The following is a 25494-nucleotide window of genomic DNA, read 5'->3' on the forward strand; positions in this document are numbered from 1 at the left end:
TGGAGAGGCCTGACAAGACGCGGGCTTCCCGCCTTGGAATGTTTGCAGGGGGACAGAGTGCAAACCCTCTCTGTGCTCCTCCGGGCAGGGACAGAGGCTGGGTAAGGTGCGGACTTCCTGCTCTGCTCTGCAAAGTTTGCCGCGGGGCAGAGTGCAAACTTTCTCTGTGCTCCAGGCAGGGACAGTGGATGGGCAAGGCACAGGCTTCCCGCTCTGGAAAGTTTACACTGGGGCGGAGTCCAAACCCTCTCTGTGCTCCTCCAGGCAGGGACAGTGGCCGGGCAAGGTGCGGGCTTCCCTCTCTGGAAAGTTTGCAGCAGGGCCGAGTGCAAACCCTCTCTGTGCTCCTCCATACAGGGACAATGTCCGGGCAAGGCGCGGGCTTCCGGCTCGGCTCTGGAAAGTTTGCAGCAGGGCAGAGTGCAAACCCTCTCTGTGCTCCAGGCAGGGACAGTGGCTGGGCAAGGCACAGGCTTTCCACTCTGCTCTGGAAACTTTGAAGGGGGACGGAGTGCAAACCCTCTCTGTGCTCCTCCAGGCGGGCACAGTGGCCTCCTAGCACGTTCTCCTGTGGGAATGGAGGCCGAGCCTGGCCGCCCTGGATCACTGGGCTGTGGCCCGGCCCTGGCTTCTGGCTGTGAGCTGCTGAGACAGGTAGGGAATTCACAAGCCAATAAACTGAATCCTGTTCCTTAATGACACAGACCGGGCTGTGAAATGACCAAGACCTGGTAGAGTTTACAGAGGTCTGGGCTTGCGCTATCCCAAGGAACATAAATATTCAGGTTGGAGCTGGCTGGGGTGAAGGGCTGTAGGTTGGGCAAGGCTAGGTCCCAGGGTAACTTGTTTTGGTTTTTTTTTTTTTCCTTTAGTTTTATTAATTATTTCTGTAGTTTTTTTTTTTTTTTTTATTTCTTTATATTGCTTTACTTTCGATGTTTAGTGTTTTCCCAAATCTGTTCGGTATTTTGCATGCGTTTACATTAACTCTGGCTATCTATTTATAATAACTCTCGCTATTCTTACACAGGCACCTTCTTTAGTTTAGGAAAATTTCATTTAGGATTTTATTGGAAATGTTTTCCAGACATTTATGCTGCTTGATCTTTTTCACTCTCGCCCTGACCTTCTCTTCTCAGAAGAGGTGTTCCCTGTGGGTGTGCAGCTTGAATGTTTCTCTGAGTCCTGCTCTGAGCTCTGCTGTTGTGTGCTGTGAGCGGAGCTCAGGGAAACGCTGAAATCAAGACATGGTGAGTACAGGATATCTGCCCACAATGGGGAGGAACATGCGGCTGAGCAGTGGGAGCTGGGGTGGTGGGTCCTCTATGGGGTTGGATCAGAAGAATCAGCCAGATGTGACTTCCTGTGAGGTTTCTAGTGGTTATTCTTACTTGCAATTTCAGGCCATGACCTCTGAATAACTCCAGTATCATGGCTGATTGTAATTCTGTCCAAAACATCTGGACCATTTGCTTTTTTGTAGCAGCATGGGTGGTTTCTATGACTATGCATCACCTGTGTCCAAACCTTTTTGTCTTTTATAATATACATTAAGAAGGCAGGAATAGGCCTGGAGACATGGCTCAGAGGTTAACAGCTCTGGCTGTTCCAACACAGGTCAGGAGTTCAATTCTTAGCAACAACGTGGTGGCTCATAACCATAGGAAATGGAATCTTTTGCCCTCTTCAGCTCGGCAGGAATACATGCAGAGATAATATTGTATAAGTAATGAATTAATTCCTTAAAAATAAGACAATACTTATGAATCTAATAATTCTGATATGTTTAGTGTTTTAATTATTACATGGCAAAGGGACTTTTTCTCACTCTGTTTGGTATTTTTGATGCTTCTTGTACGTTACCAGGCACCTTCTTTAGTTTAAGAAAGTTTTCTTTATGATTTATTGGAAATGTTTTCCAGACCTTTATCATCATCAACTTCTTCTTCTTCTTCTTCTTCTTCTTCTTCTTCTTCTTCTTCTTCTTCTTCTTCTTCTTCTTCTTCTTCTTCTTCTTCTTCTTCTTCTTCTTCTTCTTCTTCTTCTTCTTCTTCTTCTTCTTCTTCTTCTTCTTGTTCTGCTGCTGCTGCTGCTTCTGCTGCTTCTCCTCCTTCTCCTCCTCCTCCTCTTCCTCCTTCTTCTCCTTCTCCTCCTCTTTCTCCTCCTCCTCCTCCTTCCTTTTTCCAATCTTTGTGTTTTTGCCTTCTCATAAGTTGCAGAACTCTTTGTGGGTTAGTACCAGGAAAGTTTATAATACAGATTTTTTGACCACTGTATCTAATTTTTTTCTTTTTTAATTAGATATATTCTTTATTTACATTTCAAACTTTGTCTGCTATCCTTGAGCCCCCCTTTCCTGAAAATCCATTAAGCCATCTCACTTCCCCAATCAACCCTCCCCCGCCCTCTGTCCTGGTAATCCTCTACACTGTGGCATCAAATCTTTCCAGGGCCAAGGGCCTCTCCTCCCTTTGGTGTCTCTAACAAGACCGTCCTCTGCTGCCGATGTGTCTGGAGCCATGAGTAATTCCATGTGTACTCATTGGTTGATGATTTTGTCTCTGGGAGCCCTGGGAGTACTGGGTGATTCATTGCTGCTCCTTCTGTGGCACTGCAAAGCCCTTCAGCTCCGTGGGTCCTTTCTCTAGCTCCCCCATTGCGGACAAATATCTCACAGTTATTAATAGGAACTATACAAAATAGTCCCTCCAACTCTAGTGCTTTAAATCTTATTATAAACACCAAGTCTTTTGTGTCTTTTACTTGGAATACTTATCATTCAATTGTGGTAAAAAAATAATAATATTATTTACCACAAAAAGGTGGCTTTAATTATTGTTTCTGTCCAATGATTGGGATGAAAAATAAGATGGCCAATGATACTCAGTAGTCCTGGCTCTTTTTCTTTCTAGAAAATGTGCTTTCAGAAAGCTTTTTAAGAAGATAAAAGGATGGCCTTGAACTCCAACTATATAGGATCAGAGTAGAAGACATAGAAGTCTCTCTATATAAATACTTCTTTTTTAAGACCATTAAATGTTAACAGCAAAAGTTAAAATAGTTTTAACAAATAAATCCACAATTTATTGTCAGAACATTAATTCAAGAGTGGGGAATAAAATATTTTTATTCCCCTTTTCTAAGTTTCAATGATACCACATTTTAAATGTATCATAGTTTATCAAAGGATTAAAAGTAAAATTATTGTTTTTCCTTAAAGAAAATTGACCAAGCATATTTAAAAAAAAAAGATTTATTTATTTATTTCATATATGGGAGCATACAGAAGAAGAGGGCAGAGGATCCCATGACAGATCTTAGTGATCCACCTTGTGGTTGCTGGGAATTGAACTCAGAACCTCTGGAAGAGCAGCCAGTGCTCGTAAATACTGAGCCTTCTCTCCAGCCCTGAAATACATTCTCTACATCAAAAATAATTTACTCAGTAAGTCTTTAGATAAATTCACATTACTAAATAGTTTTTCCTTCTACAAGTTACACAAATACTGGCCACCCATATCCTCTCATTTCATAGAATTTTAATAACATTTAAAAAGGCCTGCTGTGATTATATTAATTCAAAGGAGTTGACGGTATGAAAATGGTTGTTGTTTAATTTAGACAATAAGTCTCAAGCCCTGTGCTGATCTTTCTATCTTAGTATATTTATTGGTATGTAATGAGGCCTTTTGAGATATAAATATTGTTTGAATTATTAAAGTGTTTATGTCTATATAAACATTTACACATGTATATTTCATTTTCAAGGCACACAAGTATCTTTCTTACTTTGAGTGAAGACAATGTCCAATATGAATATCAAATCCAGATCTAGGAAAACAAAAATCTTTACAACTAATTTGGAATCCTAAGGGAGAGTGACATTATGATATACTAGGATTGGGATAGGGTTGATAGAGATATCACTGTGACCAGATCTGTATGTTTACATATATAATGTCCTTAAAAGTAGACATTACAATTTAAATATGTATCCTCGTTTTACCTATTCCAAATACAGATTCAGATACATAATATCATTTCATATTTATTTTACCTTGGACATTTATTGATTAGATATATAATAAATATATTAAATTGATTAAATAATATTATTGATTAAATCAAAAATTTAATATTGTTTAAATTAATTTTGTCTATTCATATTATTTTTTAAGTTTTATTTATTAAGAATAAAATTAACTTAGTCAAAGTTAACCAGTTTACTTTACTTGTAATCTATTTGGTATTAAAAAAATGTAAAGAATAAACATTGATTCCATGTGAATATTCTATACATAAGTAATAATAGACAAATTTCATTAAGCCATGAATTTATGTTTATTGCTTGTCTGAGACTCTTTTTCCATAATTTTGATTGATTATCTTGTGAAAACTTCACATAGAGATCTTTGGTGAGCATATTTTTAGTTTGGACAGAAAATAAACCATACATATCTAGAGCAGAATTGGATTGAAGAGAATTTTATCTCAGAGGAAAATTAGCTGACAAAAAATTTAACTAACAGTAAGACCCAGCATAGTGTTGCACAATTCTTCTTTGCTGGTAACAATCTGTCTGGCCCTTGGCAACTTATCTCTTGATTATCTGTTTGATTTTCTGAATATAAAAGTCATCACTTCCTTTGTTAGTATGCTAGTTTTGACATAGTATGGATAAACTTTTAGGTTCTTTAGATAAACGATTGAATGAATAAGGTAGAAGATATCAAAATAAGAACAAAACAAAACATTAAGATATAAAACAAATAACTTAGAGGTCTGATATTTTGTGTAATAGGGATCCTATTGATTCAGTAAGTCCACCAAGAATAATGATGGAGACCATTTTGTCTTGTACCATTTGGTTATATTTACTAAAGCTGTGGTGAAGAAATATGGCCCATGCAATATTTATGATGTCATTACCAAAGAGGAGCAACGAGTCCCATGATTTTGTCCATCTTATGAAACTGAGAACAAAAAAAGTTCTATTGTTTTCTTTTGTATGTAAACTGGGACCCATAATAATGTAAAATTATTTCCCTTCTGGGGGAAATATTTTGATCTTATGAAAAAGAGGTCTAGGAAGGCAAATGAGCAAAAAGATAGAAACTGAGTTGACAGAGCACAACAAGCAAATCTTTGACCTAATCCTGAGACTAACCCTAACCCTAACCCTGACATTTCTTCTTTAGGTAGTAGGGATACTATCGATTCAGGGGATCATCAAGAATAAAGGTGACCACATTAACTCTACCCCTGAGCCTAACCCTGGGACTTATCCTAAATCTCTAATCCTAACTTAACCTATTAATTTCCTAAGCATCCTAACCCTAACAACCCTTATCCTGATACTAACCATAATCCTCTAATCCCCTAACCCTATCTCTAATCCTGCTTATTCTGGGGGATGTTTCTTAATTATACATTTTCAACTGAGAATCCCTTTCTTAATCTTGATCTTTTGAGATGTTCTGATCCACCTTTGACCTAGGCTATATGTGCTTTTTGCAACGTACCTATAGAAGTGTCATGAAAAAGTTATTCTTTTGTTTTGGTACTTGTACTACTTTATTTTATAAAACAGAGATGATTTATTTGTTTTTTAAACTAGCATTAGGCATTACTTATTGCTTAATAATTTTGGTATATAAAGACCAGTTGTAATATCCTGCAACATGAAAACAAAAAGTCCTGATTTTTCTAATTTTTCTTGGCTGTCAGCTTTTATTGATACATTCTATTAACTATCCTTTCTATATACTTAGAAAGATTCATTATCTGTATGATTTGGGATAGGCTTATCAAGAAAATCTATACTAATCCAATTGTGCTTTTTCTCTACTTTGCCACTGATGAAAATGTTTTGATTAGTAATAATGCTCAACAGTGTTATGTTTCTGGCTTTTCTCCTGGTGTTGTTTTATATCTTTCATCTTGGTTTGTTTCTGTTTGTTGATTTTTTTTTTTTTTTTTTTTTTTTTTTGGACAGGGTTTTCTCTGTACAGCACTGGCTCTTTTGGAAATCATTCTGTATATCAGGCTAGACTCAAACTCAGAAATCCACCTGCGTCTGGCTCCCCAGGACTGGGATTACAGGCATGCACCACGGCTAAAGTATTTGTTAGCAAAAATCCATCTTTAATGTTAATAGCGTAGGTCATGCATTGGGTCATCCATTCCTGGGTCACATATGTACCTCCAAATCACCTTGTGTAATAGTCTATGCAAGCTATTTATCTTCATTATGTGAAGTAGCGAAATGCTTTGAGAAAATCTCAGGCAAGTTCAGAAGTCAGGATCATGGTTCTTAGAGGGAAAGAACAGACTAGACAGAGCTGGAATGGTGCGTTCTCCCCCAGGCCTGGGTGGGGTGAGATTCATCTTGGAATCTGCTTTGAATTGCTAATGGGGTGCAAACCACACCTGATGTATGAAAAAGGTCTGACCCTAGACAGGAAGCACACTTTAACCTGAGGAGGGCTAAGACTCACTGGCCAATTAAGGGATCCAGGCAAACCTGCCAGTCAGACAAAGAGGCGGGATCTTCCGTGTGTTTTTCTATGTGTTAATTGGGGCTGCTCAGCTTGAATGGTTCTCTGTGTCCTACTCTGAAATCTGCTGTTGGGTGCTGTGAGGGGAACCTCAGGGAAACTCTGAAATCAAGACACGGTGAGCAAAGGATATCGGCCCGCAATGGGGAGGAACATGCAGCTGAGCTCTGGGATCAGGGGTGGTGGGTCCTCTATGGGGTTGGATCAGAAGCATCAGCCAGATGTGACCTCCTGTGAGGTTTCTAGTGGTGCTTCTTACATGCTAGTTCATGACCACTGAATAACTTCATTACCATAGCTGATTGTAAATCTGTCCAAAATATCTGAACCAGTTGCTTTCTTATAGAAGCATGGATGGTTTCTGTGAATCTGTAGCACCTCTGTCCAAGCCATCTTGTTTTTTATAATATACATTAAGAAGATAGGGTTAAGCCAGGTGGTGGTGGTGTACGCCTATAATCCCAGCACATGGGAGGCAGAGGTAGGCACATTTCTGAATTAGAGGCCAGGCTCGACTACAAGTGTGAGTTCCAGGACAGCCAGGGCTACACAGAGAAACCCTGTCTCAAAAAAAAAAAAAAAAAAAAAAAAAAAAAGGTAGGGTTAGGCCTGGAGAGATGGCTCAGAGGTTAAGAGCTCTGTTCCCACACAGGTCATGAGTTCAATTTTTAGCAACCTCATGATGCCACACAACTATTTGTAATAGAATCTGGTGCCCTCTTCTGGCTTGTAGGAAAATATGCAGGGAGAACATTATATAAGTAATGAATTTATTCCTTGAAATAAAGTAGATGGATATGAATCTAATAGTTTTTATTTCATTTATTTCTAGTTTTTGCTTTGTTTAGTTTGTTAATTTTTCCTATTTTTCCTGCTGTAGTTTTTTTTTTTTAATTTCTTAAATGGTTTATATTTCTTTTAAATGTTTAGTGTTATGACTATTATGTGGCAAAGGGACTCTTTCCCAACCTGTTTGGTATTTTTGATGCTTCTTGTACATTAACGGACACCGTCTTTAGTTTAGGAAAAATTTTCATTTATGATTTTATTTGAAATATTTTCTAGACTTTTATGTTGATTGATCTTCTTCTTCTTCTTCTTCTTCTTCTTCTTCTTCTTCTTCTTCTTCTTCTTCTTCTTCTTCTTCTTCTTCTTCTTCTTCTTCTTGCTCCTCTTCTTCTTTTTCAGCTTCTCCTCCTCTTCCTCCTCTTCTTCCATCTCCTTCTTCTCTTCCTCTATAATATCCTAATGGATGTTGTCTGATGCAAAAATGGATATATGGGGCAAGGGAGAGGAGCAAGAACCTGAGAAGTTATATTCTCTTATATTTCAGTAGAATGTTCTCTAAATATCAGATGGATTCATATTCATTCTGTCAGTTACAGAAGACACTCCTCTAAACAAAACAAAAGGACATAATAGCCCTCATACACTTACACTCAGTGATTTCAATACCCCTCTCTCACCAATGGACAAATTCTCCAGACCAAAACTAAACAGAAATATTCCAGCTAAAAAAAATCAAAGCATCTAATTACAATTTTTAATGATGAAGAGACCATGGAAAATAGAAATAAGAGATTACATCACTGACACTGGTTTTACATATCTTTCTATGCTGGTCCTAGGTATTTGCATTTTTGGTGATTATTGGTCTAGGTACTAATTTCTCAGTTAGTCTTGTTTTTGTGGGAGTGTTATTTCTGTGTTACCGTTTTCTTTTAGATTTTTAGAGTGTTGGCTGAGTGCAGGCTCTGTTACTGACCTGTTTGTTATGTTCATGAGAGATTGCTTGTTGATGTTGGAAGCTAAGAGAGGAGGTGGGCAGGATAAGAAAATCCTAGCAATCCATAAGGAAACATAATCAGGAGAGAGGTGAAGTTGATAACAGTTCAACCTTTCAGAGCTACAGTCATCTGAAGGATAGCTGGTGGCTCAGTCTCTGAGAGTTTCCTAGTGCCCAGGTTAGGTGACACTGAGGGACTTCTTATGGGTTTCTTTTTCTTTGTAGGCCCTCATTTCTTTCCCCAACTCTTCCAAAAATCCCCTGTGTTCTGTGCAATGTTAGGCTGCGGGCTCTGCATCTGTTTCAGTCAGGTGCTGGATGGAGACTCTCAGATAACAATTATGCTAAGCTACTCTCTGGAAGTACAAAAAGGTATATCCTCAGTATAGGCAGGGATTAGTGATTGCCCATGGGATGGGTCTCAATTTGAGCAGGGTATAGTTTGGTGAGTCCCTCATTCTCTACTCCTTATTTTTGCCTGTATTTCTTGTAGACATGATAAATTTTGCTTTGAAAGGTTTTTGGTTTGGTTGGTGTAGTTAACTTTCCACTGGGAGTTCTGCGTGTCTTTAGGGTGTGGCCCTCTTCAGTGTCCAAATCTCACTGCTTTGTATTTCAGCTATAATCACCCCCATGGACTGCCTGTTGACCTCCCTTTCATGGTCTGTAGCAGATCCTAAAGATGCCTAAACTCTTAGATCCCTGTCAGCTGGAGATTTCAATTCATTTCCCTTGTCCTATGTCCCTTCCTTTTCTCTCACCACAACTGTTCCTTACTTCCCCTTCCCTTTCTTAACTACTGGCCCTTCCAGTTCTCTCTCTCTTTCATCTGCCTCCTTTGACTGTTTTATTTCCATTTCATAGTGTGATTCAACCATGCTCATTTTAGCCTTCTTTCTTTTTAAAAATATTTTTTTTATATGTAAGGATCCTGTATTTGTTTTCAGACACACCAGAGAAGGGCATCAGATCTCATTACTGGTGTTTGTGAGCCACCATGTGGTTGCTGGGATATGAACTCAGGACCTTCACAAGAGCAGTCAGTGCTCTTACCAGCTGAACCATCTATTCTGCCCCTTAGGCTTCCTTCTTGTTTAGCTTCTTCAGGACGAAGAAATATCATGCATATATCCTGTACTTTATGGTTATTATTCATTAGTATATGAGTACATACATGCATGTCCTTTTGGGTCTGGGATAGTTCACTTAGGATAATAATATCTAGTTGGATCCATTTGCCTGCAAGATTCATAATGTTCTTGTTTTTACTAGCTGAATAGAATTCCGTTTTGTAAATGAGCCACATAGTCTTTATCCAAATTTTGGTTGAGGGACATCTTGATTTTTTTCACTTTCTAGCTCTTATAAGTGGACCAGGTGAGGCAGAGTCCATCACCTTAGAAGCCAAACTTATGAGTATCTTTTATATGGTGTGGCTTCTGAAAACTGAGAGATGATAAATTCGAGTTCCTGGATTCTTCCTGTATGGTTTCAATTTGGCCAGAATCCAGCCATCTTTTGGCAGAGTCAGAGCCATGGGAAGACTCCATTAGAGTTCATTGCACTGAAATTATGAAGATTATTCTTGAGTTGCATTTTGCAAGCACAACTTGTTGAGATAACTAAAGCTTTGGTAAATCTTCCATGGAGAGATGTATACAAGGAGAGGATGTACCCAAGCTGTTACAAGAGGTGACCTTCAAGATTTTGCCTTGTGTGTCAGAAGAGACTTTAGATATTTGAACAGTGTAGGAGTTCCTGCAGACTGTTAGGATCCCTGAAGAAAGACTGAATGCATTTACATCACAGGTTGAATATTTGCCCATAGTCTCAAGGGTCAGGATGCAGTTGATTGAAACAAAAAGCTTCTAGATAGGATGATGTCTTTGGCTGCTTCTCTGTCCTGTCTGGCTTTCTTTGTGAAGCTTGTGGAAGATCTTCTGGTAGGAGCCATTCCAGATACCTTCCAGGATAGTGTTTATAGAATGAAAATTTTATTTTTTCTCTCTTTTTTTGCTTTTCCAATAATTTATATATTCATTGTCACCCTTACCACTATCCCCATTATATGTCCCTTGCTATGGCATAGTCCCTCCCCCAGTCCCCTCTGTTTTTCTTTGAAAGGTTGTGGGGCCCCCAGGTATCCCGAAAATTGGTGCATCAATTCTATTGTGAGTTAAGTACATCCTCTCTCACTGAGGCCAGACATGGCAGCCCACTTAATGAAACAGATTCAAAAGATATCCCACCCCCACAGCTATAGGGAAAGCCCTTGCTACAGTTGTTATTAGACTACCTTCTGAGCCTCAGTGCTGCACAACTGCTATATATGTGCCAGGGGCCTTAGTCCATCCTGTGTATGCTATTTGGTTGGTGGCTTAGTCTCTGAGTGTCCCCAAGGGTGCTTGTTACTTGAGTCTCTTGGTCTGCCTATGGAGTTCCTATCCTCCTCAGGGATTACAACCTTTCCAACAAATCTTCCATAATAGTCCCCAAGGTCCATACAATGTTTGATTCTGGATCTCTGCAGCTTTTTCAGTCAGCTTCTTGGTGGATCCTCTCAATGGACAATTGCTCAAGGCTTCAGTGTGGGAGCATAACAGAGTGTCGTTGATAATGTCATGGATTGGTGCCTGTCCATAGAATGGCACTCAAGTGGGGCAAATTTTCATTGACCATGCCCTCAGTCTCTGCTCCAGATTTTACTCTGCATTTCTTTTAGAGGGGAAAGATTGTGTCCTTGGTGTGTTCTGTGTTGTGGTTGAAACTGACTTTTCAACTTTCTTCTCATGCTCCCAAACCTTCACTATAATCTCTTTTGTTAAATTATATAAAATGCAATAGATACATTGGCTATTCAATAATAATCTATTTATTAATCTGGTTGTTTTATATATTTAAATTTATGTTATTTTTTGCTTTTCTTTTCCAAAACATATTTCTCTGTGAACCTTGTCTGTCCTTAATGTAGGAAGAGAAACCGCAAAAGACACATGTCTTGTGCTTGTAATATAAGCATATTTTTGTGCGGTTTTTCCTCCACATCTTTAGTGTTGAAATTTGGCCAAATATATAGACTATATTCTATTTCTCAGAATGGCATATGTTCATGACATCAATATTATCTGAGCATTCAGTTCATTAGGTTTCACATGAATGCTGTTCTTTCTCAGTCTTGTGCTTGTTCTCAAATGTTTGAATAAATGGAAATATTTTGCATGTGTGCTTGAATATGAATAACATCTTTGTCTCATCTTTAGTGTTGTCAGAGGATAGCCTTGGAACTCCTGATCTTGAAGTAATGAGTAGCTGTGGGTCCCCCATGTGTTTAGGAGGAATTTTCCACCATTATGTGGAAGACCAGCAGGTGCTTTCCAATGCTGAGCTCTCTCTCCTACACTAAGTTGCTTATTTATGATCAACATTTATATTACTATTATTTTCATCTGTCCATTTGTAACAACTTAATCATGTATTCTCTTTTAGTAAAATTTTATTAATGTTATATTTTAAACTGTTACACTTCCTGTTTCTGCCAGATGATTTCAGATGTGCAGTGAATGTATAATTCTTTTCAGGAACTTTAGTAAAGAACTGTGATTTCTATATCACTTATTTCCTTAGTTGATTTTTGTATGGATTGAGGGTTTTAAAATATAATTTTTAGTCTCCTAGAACACATTACAAAGGTCATGCCAGTGTCAATTTATTAGACATATACCTGCCTGTGCGTCTGTGATTAAAGACATGAGCAAATACACCCAGCTTGCCCATCATGTTTTTAGTTAGTAAATGTTCATACAATTTTTCAGGTGTGTTCTCAGTATTGTGGATCTGTTTCCCCTGCATGTCCCTCTCAGTTGGCATTTCTCTAGCAAGGCTGTGTCCTATTCAAAGTGTTCAAAAGTGACAGAGGTGTAACTTATAATTAAAGATCCTTCTAAAATGACACAGTGATTATAAATTCTGAGTCAGAAAATAAGCCGAACAAGCACGAGATTTATGTGAATGTATATTTGATAAAGCATATATTTATTTTCCGGTGATGTTAGTATCATGCTTTGTGTTGTACATGTATGGGATATTTAGGATGCAGTGACTTTTGATGATGTGCATGTGAACTTCACTGAGGAAGAGTGGAAATTGATGGATCCTTCCCAGAAGAGTATCGACAAAAATGTGATGTTTGAAACCTACCTGAACCTCAAAGCTATTGGTAAGACTGTTATTATTTTTTTCAGAAGGAAACAAATGTTTCTTGGTTATTGATGATCTTCTATATTTTAATTGTATGAAAATAGAGCTGAATAATTCAGTTTCACTTAATTTTCACTGTAACATTCACAGTACAGTTAAAATTCACAGTATCTTTAATTTTGTCTATTTTCCAATAGTATATCATTCATTTTCTTGTACTGTGTTTTAGGCTATAATTGGGAAGACCATCATCTTGAAGAACATTGTCAAAGTAGTAGAAAACATGAAAGGTAATTTTCATGTGCAAGCTTTCATGTGCAAGCTTATATAAAATTGTCTCTGAAGAAATTTTAATATCTTATGGAATCTCCAATTAAAATCAAGTCTATAAAATAACAGTCCTTTAAGTGTAGCTGTGATTATAATATTCTTACAAAACCATGTACCTCAAGATCCAATATCTGGTTTGTGTATCCATTTGATATATAGCTCCATTAGAGCTATGCTGTGGAACTGACATTCTGTATAGCCTCAAAGTATTTAGAAATTGCATAATGAATAATGATAAATCTATATCGAAAACATTCTAATAAGCAGTTAGTCCATAGAAAGTTTGGTGATACTCATATTCTTGTAGTAATATGGTTAAGTTTGGTGAGAGAGCATTTTATGAGTATCAAGAATGTTGGTGTGGAGAAACATTAGACTATATTGCACATGGTATGAGAAACAAAAATTCAAACAATGTGAATGCAATGTGTAAAACTTTCATTTATCATTCTTTTTTATTAGGTATATCGTGTGTCACAATGGATAAAAATGATGTAGGCATAGGCATATTGAAAGGGGAAACATAATTTTTTTTGTTCTAAAACAAGAAGATACATAGTATTCTGACTTTGATAGAAATTAGGAATGTGAAAGATATTTGCAAATAGTTGGTTTTCTATTTTTACAGGGAATATCTCAAAACTCATAGTTTAGAAAACCTTTATGAGTATTAATAATTTGAAAATTCTTCTGTGTGTCCTGGTTAATAGTCAAAAATGTTGTAATTCACAGGAGAGGGGAAAATATGAATACAATCAGTGTTATAAAGATAGGAGTTGTTCTTTCTTCAGATAGCTAAAATACATCATATAAAATGAGGTTGTTATAAATATGAGCCATGTAATAACTATCACAGATGTCTTAAACTACTCATGATGATGGAGAAAACCATGAACATATAAATTGCTAAAACCTTAAGATCTGCTGCTTCTTTACCATTAGAAAAATTGTAAACATAATTCATATTGATTACATGATTGATCAGAGTTATGAATGTGGTAAAGATTTCACGTGTGCTAATTATGGTTGCAGGCATGTAAGAAGATATACTGGAGTGAAACTCTATGAGTGTAAGATATGTGGTAAAGCCTTTACAAGATCAAGTCATCTCCAATATCATAAAACAACACATACTGGAGAGAAACCTCATGAATGTAATCAATGTGGTAAAGCCTTTGCAAGACCCAGTGATTTCCAAAAACATAAAATGACACATACTGGAGAGAAACTTTATGAATGTAATCAATGTGGTAAAGCCTTTGCAGCTCACAGTTATCTGAAAGACATAACAGATCACATACAGGAGAGAAACTTTATAAATGTAATCAATGCGGTAAAACTTTTGCACATCACAGTACTTTCCAATATCATAAAAGTACACATAAGGGAGAGAAACCTTATAAATGTAATCAATGTGGTAAAGCCTTTGCATTTCACAGTGATCTCCAAAGACATAAAATGGCACATACTGGAGAGAAACCTTATGAGTGCACTCAATGTGGTAAAGCCTTTTCACAGCGCATTCATCTCCAAAGACATAAAAGAACACATACTGGAGAGAAACCTTATGAATGTAATCAATGTGGTAAAGCCTTTGCAAGACCCAATGATTTCCAAAAACATAAAATGACACATACTGGAGAGAAACTTTATGAATGTAATCAATGTGGTAAAGCCTTTGCAGCTCACAGTTATCTGAAAGACATAAAAGATCACATACAGGAGAGAAACCTTATAAATGTAATCAATGCGGTAAAACTTTTGCACATCACAGTACTTTCCAATATCATAAAAGTACACATAAGGGAGAGAAACCTTATGAATGTAATCAATGTGGTAAAGTCTTTGCAAGATCCAGTCATCTCCAATATCATAAAAGAACACATACTGGAGAGAAACCTTATGAATGTAATCAATGTAGTAAAGCCTTTGCACAGCGCAATTATCTCCAATATCATAAAAGAACACACACTGGAGAGAAACCTTATGAATGTAATCAATGTGGTAAAGCATTTGCACAGCGCAGTAATCTCTAAAGACATAAAATGACACATACTGGAGAGAAACCTTATGACTGTAAACAATGTGGTAAAGCCTTTAGAAGACCCAGTCATCTCCAGTTTCATAAAAGAACACACACCGGACAGAAACCTTATTAATGTAATCAGTGTGGTAAAGTGTTTTCACCAGGGATAAATCTCCTAATTCTGTGTGCTATACAGAATCATAATCAATATGATCATGAATTAAGTGGGAGTTAAGAGGGTATCATAAATTAGGATATTATAGACATGGGTGCTTGGGATTATTTCCACTCTGGAGATTTTTTTATATGCTTTTGCAAAGAAGTTTGCTGCCCTCATCTGAAGAGTTCCCTTGAGGTTAAGGTAAAGATGTTTACATTAATTGTATTGACAAAGTAAGTCACGAAAATCACTGCATAGAATTTGGCATGAAAATTTTTAACAAACATAGTAACTAAGAAAGGAACAATAAAAAAAGAAAGGTTCAAAATACAAGGTATCATCAGGAAGTTGAATGACGTTTAATCTTGTGATCAAGGATATTCAATGTCATTAAAGGAATGGTTACATTAGGACAAGATTACATTCAGCTAAACATATGGATTTGCAGTTCTATGAAAGAGAACTGTATCATGTTAGGAATTATTATTACCTGGATACTGTTTTGATGTAGACACATGAAGATACACTTATGTGTCAAATTGCCAAGAAATAGATTTGGATTCTGGGTTCTGAGTTTAAAATATAAACAGAAAAGCTTAGTTCCTGGCATGGTGTTACATGCTTTTTAACCCACCATTCACGAGACAGAGTCATGCAGATCTTGGAGATCAAGGTAGATCTCTAAGCAAGTTCCAGGAAAGCCAAGATTAGGCCGTGATATATTTGAAATATTGAAAGCTGCTGATAATGGAATAGAAGGAGCCATGTTCCAGCCCCAGGAAGCACCAGAACTCCGAGAATTTTATCCTGAAGTGGTGTTGAATTTTACATTACCACATGAGATGATCAATTCTTGGTTTTTCTTACACTTTAATCCCATTTTGTTGAACCATCACTGTTTCTAGAATAAAGCCTTCCTCATTGTTAATGGTGGACGATCTTTTGATGTGTTTTATATTTTATTTTATTTGTTTTATCTTTTAAGTATTTTTGAATCTGTGGTTTTAGGGATAATTGGTCTGTAATTCTCTTTAATTGCTCAGTCTTTCCTGACTGGATATATGAGTAATCAGGGGTTCAGAAAATAAATTGACTAATATTTATTTTGTTTCTATATTGTTGAATACAATGAATTCTTGTTAAATTCTCTTTGAAAGTCTGGTAGGATTCTACCCTAAAACTCATAGATGTGGGCTCACATTGGGGACATATTTTTAATGAATTCTGTTTTCCTTCATGTTTATGTCAGTTTAAGTTGTTTTTCTCTAGTTTAATTTTGGGATGTGGAATCTATTGAGGAAGTTAGCTATTTCTTTTAGAATTTCACAGTTGGAGGAGTGCACCCTTTTTAAACTATGTCTTTACGACTCTCTGGATTTCTTCATTACCTGTTATTTAATCCCCCATTTCATTTTAGATTCATTAATTTGTATGTTCTTTATCTTTTAATAGGGGTTTGTTTATCTTGTCTAATAAAAGGATCAAAAGACCAACTCCATGTTTCATTAATTCCTTGAATTTTTCTTTTTCTATTTTATTGATTTCATCCCCCAACATGAAACTTTCTTGATGCCTCCTCCTCGTTTTCTTTGCTCCCTCACTTCTTTTTGTTGTTGTCTTTAAAACATGCTGTTAAATTGCCAGCATGGGAGTTCTCCAATTTTTTCTTGTAGGCATTTTGTGCTGTGAACTTTCTTTAGCTCCACTTTCATTTTCTTTGTGTTCCATGAGATTGTGCATGTTGCATATTCATTTCCATTGAACTCTAGAAAGTCTCTAATTTCTTCCTCTATTTCTGTGTAGACCCATTTTCTCTCACACATTAGTTTGTAGTCAGTTAGCTGTCCTTCCTCATCTCTTACAACACTGAGACATCAACAGGTTTTTGGCCCAGATCATATATTTTGTCTCATCAGAGAGTGTGGGGACTCCAGGGTCTGGTGCAGTCAAGGACATGACAACCCAATTTCTAGGGGCCACCCACTGGGCTTTCTTGTTGCTCTCTGGGGTGCAATTTAGTCCTTCCCCATCATATCGGTCCTCACCTCACAAATGGCCCCATGGGTATGAGAGGTAACAATAGCAGACCAGCCATGTATGTCTTGTCTTTTCTCAGCTCTAATGACATTTTCAGAGCTGCCAGTTCAGCTTCCTGGGCTGACATTCCTGCCAGTTGTGGTCCTCCACATGTGTTCTTGGTATTTGACACCACCACTGCCCCAGCGTAACCCTGTCCATCCTGAATGAGGCAGTTGCCATTGGTGAACCCCGTTACCCCTACATCTATTTGAGCAGTCATACAGAGGCCCATCCAGCGAGGTCAGGGTCTGACAGCAGGGCAGCTGAGTAGATACACTGGGGAGATTCAAGAAGAGAGGCTGGCAGTGAGTCCTTCTGGTATAATTTTTACCCAGAAGCCATTGTGACTGAGTTGTAAATAGAGTGGTTGTTAGCTTGTGCCAATTGGTTACACGTTGGCCATTGTCTAATGCAAGGACCCCTGGTTTGAGTATGCAGTCCACAGGTCTACAAAGGTCACCTGAAGTTGGCAGAGTAAGGCTTTTTTTCTTTGCAGAGGCTCAATTTTAAGGCATCTAAGAGGTCCTCCATTTTTGTTTTCTTCTGTAGCCACTGGAAAGTCATTTATAAACTGATGAAGAGAATCTATATGTAGGTTTTAGTACAATATAGTGTTGAACTTTATCAACAAAAGTTGGTGGGTCTCCATTTTGCATTTAGGGTAACCCTGGTCTTGTGGTGGGGGCACTTTTGATTCTCAGGGCCCCCTTATCTCCTTTTTAGGCATCACTTATCGTCTTCTCATTTGGCCTTGGCTGCCAACAGGATCTTTCCCAGGTCTCCAGTCTGTTGCTTCTCTCCTCCCATCTGTGTCTCCTCTGCAGTCTGTCCTCCATTAAATACTCTCTGTGCCACTGTCCTTAAATCTCTTAGATAACTCTTTCCTAACTACTCCACCCTCTGGGGCTTTGTCTTCATAGCTGGTGTTCCCTGATTGACAAAAGCTCAAGCCAATGCTGCCTTTGCTTCTGGTGATTCAGGGTCCATGGGTGTGTATTGTCAAAAATGTCTCCTTGACACAATCTAAAAAAGCTGTAGGGCTTTTATTTTCTCTCTTTTATTTTTTCATACACTCTGGCCAAATTTCTGAGCCATCTTGGGGCTACCTCGAGACCTGCCAGCATAGCAGGACTGTGGACAAAGAGCCTCCTCTTACCTTTAGTGTTGTTGCAATAACAGTTTGGGTGAGTTAGGGTAATGCAAGCATATTGGGGCGAGTAACCAGCTCATATACCAAACGCAGACACTATTGTGGATGCCAACAAGTGTTTTTTGACAGGAGCCTGATATAGTTGTATCCTGAGAGTCTCTGCCAGTGCCTGACAAACACAGAAGGGGGCACTCTCAGCCAGCCATTAAACTGAGCACAGGGTCAACAATGGAGGAGCTAGAGAAAGAACCCAAAGAACCGAAGGGGATTGTAGCCCCATAGGAGAATCAATAATATTAACCAATTAGTAACCCCAGAGCTCCCAGGGACTAAACCACCAACCAAAATATACACATGGAGGGACCCATGGCTCCAGCCACATGGGTAGCAGAGGATTGCCTGGTCGGACATCCATGAGAGGAGAGGCCCTTGGACCCATGAAGTCTCATTGCCCCAGGGTAGGGGAATAGAAGGTCAGGTAAGCAGGAGTGGGTAGGTTAGTGAGCATGGGGAGGGGGGATGGGATAGAGGGTTTTCAGAGGGGAAATGGGGAAAGGGGACAACATTTGAAATGTAAATAAAATATAAATATAAACATATGTATATATATATATAATATAAAATATATAAAGATATAAATAAATTTAAAAATAAAAAAAATTTAAAAAAAGCACTTGGGAAGAAGAGGCAGGTGGATTTCTGAGTTTGAGGCCAGCCTGGTCTATAGAGTGAGTTCCAGGACAGCCATAGCTACACAGAGAAACCCTGTCTCAAAGAAACAAAAGCAAAAAAATAAATGTAAATAAGAAAATATTTAATAAAACATTCTTTAAACAAAACACAACATTACCTCTCATTGTGACCACCTTGAATGGATAAAGGTCAATTCACAAGTATCTTAATCACTGCTGTTGTTTGATAAAATACTCTGTCAGGAGAACAGGTTTAATCCAGCTCACGGTTCACAATAAAGTCCCTCATGGTGGGCAACGCCACTCTGAAGTGTGAAGCAGCTGCTCACTCACATCAGGTGTGTAAATAACCAGGACGCCAAGAGCAATGAACGCTTGCTGCTGTTCAGCCCCTTTCCACACACTGCCTGGGATCCTAGCCAGGGAATGGTGCCGTCCACAGTGGGTGGGGCTTCCCACACCAGTTAAGATAACCAAGGCCGTCCCTTACAGCCACGCTCCGAGGCTCCTCCCCCTTTTTAGGATTCTGTATAAGCTCCACCCCACAGTTACCTGGCAACAGCCAGATATGCCCCGCCACACCATTACCTGGCAACAGCCAGGTAGGTCTGGTGCACTATAAAAGGGGCTGCTTGCCCCTCCCCCTCTCTTATTCTCTCGTTCTCAGCTTCTCTCTTGCCCCTTCCTGGGTTCCCCTCCCTTCCTCTCCCATTCCCCCCTCTCTCCACTTGGTCATGGCAATCTCTGCTTCTCTACTCTCTCCCTCTCTCTGCCTTCCTCTGCCTCTATGACCCTCTTGACTCCACTCTCCATGCCCTGAATAAACTCTATTCTGTACTATACCGTCTTGTGTCTGGTAACCTCAGGAGGAAGGGATGCCTTGGCATGGGCCCACTGAGGCATGCCCTTCCCCTACACGGCCATTAGAACATAGTCTCTCACCTCTTTCTGTTTTTATGATCACAACACCCCTGGCCACTCTAGATCTCATTCAGTAGACAATGGAGGTTAACCATCATGGTGGCTGTGACACTCGGTCTATTTATCTAGACACTGTGGTTCTCTGTCTTGCCTTGCAAGAGTATATGAAATCATTTTCTCAGATTAATTATAATATATAATAATATATAAGTATATATAAAATATATTATAATACATAATATATAATTAATATAAAATAATATATTTTATATTAAAATATTTTTTATTTCTAAAACCTATCTACTGGAATTTGTGCATGCACTAGCTTTCCCAGCAGACCTTAAATGTATTGGGGGTATGTGCCTGACCAAATAGACATTCAAAAGTTAAGGGGCTGGGTGAGTACAAACCAGGGCTACAGACTCCTACATATTCTGCCCCTTGCTCCCCTCTCATTTCCCTCCTTACCAGGGGTAGCATATTCCGTCATTATGTTATCAATATGGCTGCCCAGTGGCTTTGTTCCACATTGATCAAAGCTCTTCATAAGCTTTACCTCAGTTTCTCCCCTTGGCCTGGGAGGGGCAAATTGCTAGTTAGCCTAGGATGACCCCTCCCACTCCTCAGAGGAGAACAAGGACAAGGACTCAAGAACTGACTCGTGGGTGGAGGGAGCACCTGGTGGCAGCCCTGCCAGGGAAACATGGCTCCCTAAGGACTGTGTGGGTGACTTGGATTTCCCAGATGGCATTGCCACAGTGAGCAAAAATGGTCTCAGCCTCCACTCTTTCCCCCAAAGTGACTCCCACTGTTGACGTCGTCATATCTCTGCGTAGGGTTGTCAGTGTTGTGTGTTGTAACAGGAAGTCAAGGGCGTGTTTGGTGCAGGTGCAGTGTGGTGTGGTGTTTTTTGTTTATATTTCCTGTCTCTACAGCTTTCTTTGTACCAGTCCCTATACTCCTAAAATGCACATGACCTCTTATCTCATTAATTCTTACTGAATGTGTATATATTTGTATATGTACATACATGCATATGTCTGTGTGTATATATATATATATATATATATATATATATATATATATATATATATATATATATATATATATATAAATTATTGAGACTGTGTAATATTGCATATATTTATATTTATGTTCTGATAAGTTTACATAGTAGTAAAATCATTCTTAATGACTTTCTGCTATACTTAAAATTCAGGGTCTTGATCAGCCACCATCGGAGTGCTTTTTTTTCTGTACTAGGAACAAATACAAATACTGTTAGGCAGACAATTTTTAGAATATGAAATAATTTGGCACACACATTCATAACTGTGATATCTCAATAAAATCCCTTGCCTCAGAACCCAGGAAACACTGTGGAAGTGTAGGTAGAAGTATTATCAGTGCCAGAGGAAACTGAGGACACTCACCATGGAAAACAGAACTTCTTTTTTTTTTTTTTTTTTTTTTTTTTTTTTGGTTTTTTGGATTTGGTTTTTTTTGGAGACAGGGTTTCTCTGTGTAGCCCTGGCAGTCCTGGAACTCACTCTGTAGACCAGGCTAGCCTCGAACTCAGAAGTCTGCCAACCTCTGCCTCCCAAGTGCTGGGATTAAAGGCATGCGCCACCACCGCCCAGCAAAACAGAACTTCTAAAACAAGAAAGTGATGCACATGTGAAATTACAGAGACAATGCAAAATGCACAGGGCCTGCATGGTTTTGTTCAATATGGGGTCTCAATATTGAGAGGGGAACGGAACTGCACCCCCATTCCAATTCAGCTGATAGCCATTTACAAAGAACAATATTAATTGTTTGTATAACGTAAAATACTTTATGAAAAGAAGGATGACAACATATCTTGGGATCTATCCCATGAAGTTGAGGATGCCATCCTCTATGTAGAAATCATTTTCTGAAAATGTAATGACCAACAGATGAATCAAAAAGGAAACATTAGTGTTTATGTCTAAATTAAAAATGTTATATCAGATTTGCCTTTAGGTATGATTTACAAAAAATCACATTTTTCAAGAGATGTGCTCAATAATAGGACATTCATGGGGTCTCTAAACTACACTTAAGGGCAAACATTTGCCCAGCATTAATTGGAAAACACAAAAGAAACTTAAAGACATTGTTGGCAGTTCTTTGTCTTAAAATGCTTTTCCAGGACCTTTATATTTGTTTGGTTTTTGTGTTCATTTGTTTTGCTGTGAATTATTTTTTGTTTTTACCTCAAAGTTTCTTTTTAAGTATAGTGTGTCTTTTATTATTGTGGATTTGTGGGATTTTTTGGTCAATTTGAGTTGGTGTATTTTTAGGTTTCTAAGAGTTTTCCTTTGTCTTTTTATCTGTTTATTTTTCATTTTGTCCTATTACAAGTTTGATAATAATAATAATAATAATAATAATAATAATAATAATATGTTTGCTGTATACCATGAAAAAGAAAGAGCGGTTATGGATTTGAAAAAAAACTGCATGGGGCAGGAAAATCTAGAAACAGTTGTGTAAGGAGAGAGTTAATCAGAATATAATGTACGAAAAATATCTGTGTTCAAGAATAGAAAAATGTGAGATAAAAGAAAAGACCATAAATATACATTGTACCACTCCATTCCTGTGATGAATCAAATAAAATGCTCTGTGACATTAAGGATGACAGCACACCTTGGCATTAGTCCCTTCATTAAGTTCTCCAGGATGGCGTCCTGTATGTAGAAATCATTTCCTAGAAACATAATGGCCACCAGATGAATGAAAAACACACGAGACATTAAAGGTCATGTCTAAATTATCAATGATTAAACAGACTTGCTTTCAGGTATGGTTCACAAGACTCTCTTTGTGATTGTAAATGTGTGTTTATGAAGTACCAAAACAAAACACAACAAAACAAAACAACAACAACAACAACAACAACAACAAACCAACAACAAAAAAGACCTAGCTCACAACTCTGCTCAGGGTATCCACTCAGATGCACTCATTGATAAGGGGATTTTACCCAAAAATCCTTGAATATCCAAGATACAATTCACAAACAACATGAAGCTGAAGAAGAAGGAAGACCAAAGTGTGGGTGTATTGATCCGTTTTTAGAAGGGGGAACAAAATACAGAGACAAAGTGTGGAGCAGACTTAAGCAAAGGCCATCCAGAGACTGCCCCACCTGGGGATCCATCTCATATGCAGTCAACAAACTCAGACCCTATTGTGGATGCCAAGCAGTGCTTGCTGACAGGAGTCTGGTATGGCTGTCTCCTGAGAGCCTCTTCCAGAGCCTGACATATGCAGAGGCGGACGCTGGCAGCCAATCATTGAATTGATCACCGCATCCATAATGGAGGAAATAGAGAAAGGACTGAAGGAGCTGAAGGGGTTTGTAACCCCGTAGGAAGATCAATAATATCAACAAACCAGAGCTCCCAGGGTCTAAACCACCAACCAACGAGTACACATGGAGGGAGCCATGGCTCTGTCATTATATGTAGCAGAGGATGGCCTTGGGCATCAATGTAACGCGAGGCCCTTGGTCCCATGAATCCTCAAAGTCCCAGTGTAGGAGGATGCCAGGCCAAGGAAGCGTGTGTGTGTGTGTGTGTGTGTGTGTGTGTGTGTGTGTGTGACACAACCTCATAGAAGCAGGAGGAGGGGTGGGATACAGAGGGGGGGTAATCAGGAAATGGGATATCATCTGAAATTTATATAAATGAAATATGCAATTATTTTTAAAAAAGATACCACAAGGATCCTGGCATTTCTCTCATAGAGCCAATCAACTATCACAGATAATGAACCAAAATAGACACTGCATCCTTTGGGAAACTCTGTGTTGTTTATTCAGTGGTGTGAATAAAGTCAACAACACAGAGGTTCCCAAAGGCTGCAGTTCTTCCTCTCCATGACTTCCTCCCCTTCTCCTTCATTTTAGACTCCCTACCCCTCAACCCCCTCCTGCAGATGCAGTCACATGGCGGCTGGAACTTAACCCTGTTCACCTCCCAGCTCCCAGCAGTGTCCTCCATTATTTAAGATCCAGTTGTTCTTGAGAGAGGGGTGTGGCTCACTCACACAAGGAAAAATGCTGCGGCTTTGACCTTCATGCACAGGCCTGCTCACAACACCACATCCTTGTTGTTGCACAACAAATAGGGAGGGCGGGGCTCTCGTCGATGTTGTCGATGCTAAATTCAGTCCGAGTTATTAGAAGTCATCCAGCTTCTCTGTGTAGAAGACAGTTCCACACTGTTAATTAATGACACAATTTTAAAATCTGGGCCTTTGTATTTCACGGAAATGTTAGCACAAAACACAACAAAAACTTAGAGTCGCCTATGTGTAACCTAGAATACAAACTCTGAGCAGTGTGAGGGTCAACAGAGCTGATGAAAACACAAAGTGAGATTGGAATGAGGCCGTATGATTACATTTTCCCCACAGACTCAGACTTTTATACAAGTCTCCTCTTAACAACAATTACATTGACCCAGCATCTGTGGCTACTTAGGAAGAGTTGCACTGTTGTGGTTGTGTTACATTAAAGTCACCTTGCAGACCGAGAGCAGCTGAGAGAGGGTTTCTGAGTCCAGTAGTATTTAAATGAAACTTTCATGCATTCACACAGTGTCAGCTGAGCTTCTAGCACAAGCCAGCACTGTGAAAGAAAAGGATGCTGGGAAAAAAGCACGGGCCTTGCCTCACTTTGTTTCTTTTACTTTTCCTTTTATAAAAATTTTTGTTTTATTCACATGTCAAATAGGATCCCCTTTCCCAGTAAGTTACCCCCTGAAAACCCCCTATCCCATCCCCATTTCCCTACTCAACCCCCTACCCTGCCCCATTTTCCTGACTTGCATTCCCCTATTCTGGGGAATTGAGCCTTCACAGGACAAATGGCCTCTCCTCTTATTGATGTCTGAAGTGGTCATCTTCTGCTACATATGTAGCTGGAGCTATGAGTCCCTCCATGTCATTTATTCATTTATTCATTCATTCATTCATTCATTTATTCATTCACTCATTTATTCATTTATTCATTTATCCATTTATCCATTTATCCATTTATCCATTTATTCATTCATTCATTCATTCATTTATTCATTTATTCATTTGATCATTTACTTATTTTATTCATTTGATCATTTATTTATTTATTCATTATTCATCATACATCTGTGCATTTATACATTTTATGCATTTACTCATTTATTCATTTATATGTTCATTCATGCATTTGTTCGTTTATTCATTTATGCATTTCTGTGTTTATGCATTTATTCGTTTTTTTATTTATGCATTTCTGTGTTTATGCGTTTATGTGTTTGCGCGTTTAAGCCTTTGTGCATTTACGTGTTTATGTGATTACGTTTTACGTTTTTGTGTATTTACGTAATTACGTATTAGGAAGCACCTGTCGCGGACTTAATCCTGATTATAAAATCCTGAGGGTTTCCTCCATTTTTACATTAGCAGCCGGTTAGAACTTGTTTTCCTCCTTCCTGTCACCCAGCAGGAAGTGTTCAGGGGGCGCGGCTTAGAGAGGCTGCCTGTGACAGTGGGCGGGGCTTAGAGCACTGGCCGTTACTGT

At 38.5% G+C, this 25494-nt stretch overlaps 1 pseudogene; it reads left to right on the forward strand.

Moving 5' to 3' along the window:
- The window catches only part of LOC127673242 (zinc finger protein 431-like), a 109060-nt pseudogene extending 93929 nt beyond the window's left edge, over positions 1 to 15131 (forward strand).
- Positions 15132 to 25494: the final 10363 nt, after the last annotated feature.

This window comes from Apodemus sylvaticus, chromosome 22 (assembly GCF_947179515.1).
Source record: "Apodemus sylvaticus chromosome 22, mApoSyl1.1, whole genome shotgun sequence".
Lineage (NCBI taxonomy): Eukaryota > Metazoa > Chordata > Mammalia > Rodentia > Muridae > Apodemus > Apodemus sylvaticus.